The sequence below is a fragment of the Pyxicephalus adspersus genome, chromosome 3 (genome assembly GCF_032062135.1).
Source record: "Pyxicephalus adspersus chromosome 3, UCB_Pads_2.0, whole genome shotgun sequence".
Classification (NCBI taxonomy): domain Eukaryota; kingdom Metazoa; phylum Chordata; class Amphibia; order Anura; family Pyxicephalidae; genus Pyxicephalus; species Pyxicephalus adspersus.
In genome coordinates this window covers 21,089,508-21,093,375 of record NC_092860.1, presented here as the reverse complement: position 1 = coordinate 21,093,375, position 3,868 = coordinate 21,089,508, and the positions used below count along the sequence as shown (strand labels likewise).

The window sequence follows — 3,868 nt, the reverse complement described above, 5'->3', positions numbered from 1 at the left end:
TTGATGTAAGAGTTATTAAGTTTGTTACTAGATATTGCAAAAATGATGCTGAATAATTAAAAAAAAAAAAATAACAATTGGGCTGCAGATATCGGGCAGGAGACGATCAAGCAATAAGATGTAAGGCTACCAATATATGATTTGTTGGAGATTGGGGTCATGCTTTAGGAGTCCTAGATTGGAAATTCGCTAGGGTAGATGATTGATATTGCAGCAGCTTTTAGATCAATACTTCCCCATTTGTGGTCCCTGCAGGCTTCCTCAACTATTTTAATCTGTAACATAAACATGATTATAACGATACAAAGCAATCTGCTGCTTTATTCTACAGGTAAACTGACTTTACTGCAGAGAAAGTCTGTATAATTGGAAGGATACGAATTCAATCCAGCAAGCTGGAAGTGACCGGGTTCTCTTCTGTTTGATTGAGGATACTTGATAACTTGATTGCCAGCAGCAGTGATATGATTAAGGCATTTGATTGCTACATGTATGGCCACACTATACCTCAGTGTTCTCCCCAGGTTCTTTTAGCTGGGTGCACTACCCGGCACTGAGCTGGGTCACAATACAGGGGCTGCCACCTGCTTACATTTTTTCCCAGAACCCTGAACTTACAGTTCCTAATATTTTTCCCTGTAGCATTAGGTCATTTTCTGTGTCATTCAAATAACTTTCGTAGTTTGACTGGTCTGGGCTGCAGCTGCAGATTGATGTATCTGGTGCCTTTGCCATGACCAAGAGAAATCATCAGGAATGACTCTTAGCTGGGCCAGCCTGAGCAGTAACAGGTGTGGGCATCTATCAGCAGCTTGGTGCTCATGTATAATACTGCATACAATCCAATGCAGGCACAGGGAGAAATTCATGCAAACTGGAGCAAAGGAAACCTTTTATATGTAAATTTGGATTTGTTTGAATCCTGCTTCAGTGTGTTTTTGTTTTTTTTTATGTTTTGTTTTTTTATTATTATACTCGAGTATGGAGGATTTGTCTTTCTTCCAGCTGCAACTCTACTTTAATTGTGACCCTACATGACAGAAAATGGGCACCTGCACTGATGGTGTGAAGTTCAATCTGCCCTAAGTAAGAAGACTTTGCTTTTCAGATTTTATTAGGTTAAGGGTAGAATAAAACCTGAAGCCACAACAGAAGAGGGCGCTCTTCAAGCTGAGGAAGATTACGTTGTGTCTAACTTGATGAGATGCTTTCCCTTCTATTACTTAATTTGACTTTTACATAAGGGATAAATCTCTATTGAAAGTAATAAACATGAATGGTTTTAAGCTCCAATACCTCACCAAAATTGCCAAAAAAAAACTTGAAATTGGCTGTTGATAGGGAAACAATATCTATTGGTAAGCTTTGCTCTTTTATAGAAAGTAAAGCTCTTACGTTTGTTTGCTTACTAAAATTTTGCTTTTCTGATTCATATGTCTAAAGAATGCTGCATGTGGTCATTAAGTACACCGCCATTGAAAGTGCCTGGGGCTGATAATTGAGTAATATTGCAGGCAGGAAAATATGTACATAAAAGCTATGTGGCATGCCTGGAGGTTCATGTTTTCAGATACCATGCAGAATCAAATCCGCTTGGGGGGTGACATTTTTATTCTAAAGCAGCGGTCGCCAACTGGTGGTCCGTGGCTCTGGCCGGTGCACTCCCCCAGCCGATGGGTTGGGGATGGGTTGTCTCTGGACACAGTGGGTGGGTTTTGTCATTATGACATCACTCTGGGGGAAGTTTCTCCTCCTTTGAGTGACACACGGCCCCTTGTGCATGCATGGTCAGGAGTCCGTGCATTTAGTGGTCCGCAGGTCTGAAAAGTTCGGCGAGCACTGTTCTAAAGTGCCTACTGTCATGTGGATGTGCCGGAATAATGAGGTCTATCTACAGCCGGCTGAGATGGCTTTTCTTGGCTTTCAATAATGTGTGAATATTTATAGTGAGCCTTGTATGGTCTTAGTGACCTTATCACCAGTGATATTGATCAGAAGCAGTGTGAACAAGTGTGCAGAGTCTAATCTTTATTTGTGGAAGCTGCTGATATCCAACATTTCCATGTTGTGTTTGGATACCTGGCTTTCTGCTGAAAAGCTGTAATTCATCCCAATAGCTACTCACCCCAGGATTTGTTTTACTATGGCAGTACAGTCACAAAAAAATAATTCCAACTAATAATTATTAGACACTGCAGAGAGATATTTATAGTACTCATATTAGCTCATGGGAGTTTACCATCTCATCTTGGTGCTGTGGGAACTCGTGTGAACTAAAAAGCATTTTGGAGCTTACATTGGTAACGTTAATACAAAACTTTTTGACATTGGTTCTTTGGCTATATCCTCGCATAAAAGCGCTGTAGGGTAAAGTTTTATTCTGTCCTTTTTCTTCCCTGTATGTTTAAATAGTAAAAACATTTTTGAAAAACTGACTTGATTATTGTATATATTTTTTTCTAAATTGGCCATCAGGTGTTTCAACCGGCTATTTTGCTATCTTCCCCCTCAAGAAGCAAAACACATCATCAAACAAATATTGATAGCCTATTGTTGTGATGATCACATTATGTCTATATGTTTGTTTTTAAAGAATATATTGCTTGTGTGTTTTGTTTTAATATAAGTTGATATGTTTAAGACTATATATAGCAGGAATTCCCTACTTTTAATTCTGTGCTGAAAGGGGTAAACTTAAATTGTAGGGCAGGAAACTATATTGTGAATATGCCTCATAAATATTGTCCTGTAAATATTTTGGGCCCCTTACACATAAAAACAAATTAATTTTTGAAAATAGGATTGGTGATTGTTAATGAACCTTGCCAATGGACCCAGCTTCCTGTAGCATTGATGCATTCCTCAATATTTCAAAGCTTTTGTTGCTTGAATGGTCTGAGCTGCGGCTGCAGATTGATGTATCTGGTGCCTTCACTATGACCAAGAGAAATCATCAGGAATGACTCTTAGCTGGGCCAGCCTGAGCAGTAACAGGTGTGGGCATCTATCAGCAGCATGATGCTCATGTATAATACTGCATACATGAACACTGGGAATCCATGCAGAGCAAAGGGAAATTCAATATAAAAAGTTTGTCTTTTAGGGGAAACCTAGTTAGGTGTGTGTGTGTGTATGTATGTATGTGTGTGTGTATATGTGTATATATATATATATATATATATATATATATATATATATAATCTATCACTTGTCTGTCAAAACAAGTGGGGTCGGCTATCAGCTTTGTATGTTTGAATTTATGTAAATGGATTTGGGGTTTTGCTATATTAGAAAAAGTAGTTATGTAGGGAATATGATGTAAATTTTAACCAGAAAATCTTCTGTTTTTCAGATTTTTTATGAAGATCTACAAGACTGTTCATGGCTCCAGTAGTCTATACAAACTTTGGCAACAGTTTAATGGTAAATGCCTCAGACTCATTTTTTTCTGGAAGTCCTCTAAATTTGATGTGAGGTATTCAGAGCCACTTTCAGAAAGCGGACATCTATTACCTTTGAAGTATCAACATGTATGTATATGTGACAGATTTATATGATGTTGCCGATGTGGAAACTATAAAAAAAAAAGTTGGGCTTTGATACTAAACTGGACCCCACAGTACCACTTTCCAGCCACAAGATGGCTCTGGACTGAGTGGTACAGATTTCCTGGCTTTGCAGCACCATGGTGCCATTTATTTATAATATACTGAACTAGAGGGCCACTCTTGATGAACCCAGTACTGAGAAGTAAGATGCTCTTTTTATGTGGTTCTATAAATCAAATTTTTTGTTTGGTGTTATAGTCCTGTCTTATTTCCGAATAGCTGACCAAAAATGTGTTTGTGCATTGCAATTTTGTTTGATA

At 38.3% G+C, this 3,868-nt stretch overlaps 2 non-coding genes across 2 annotated transcripts; both read left to right on the top strand.

Moving 5' to 3' along the window:
- Positions 1 to 687: 687 nt before the first annotated feature.
- On the top strand, positions 688 to 843 carry LOC140327894 (small Cajal body-specific RNA 16). The gene has a single exon (XR_011920179.1).
- A 2,047-nt stretch (positions 844 to 2,890) lies between these two features.
- Positions 2,891 to 3,046, top strand: LOC140327893 (small Cajal body-specific RNA 16). The gene has a single exon (XR_011920178.1).
- The last annotated feature ends 822 nt before the right edge of the window (positions 3,047 to 3,868 follow it).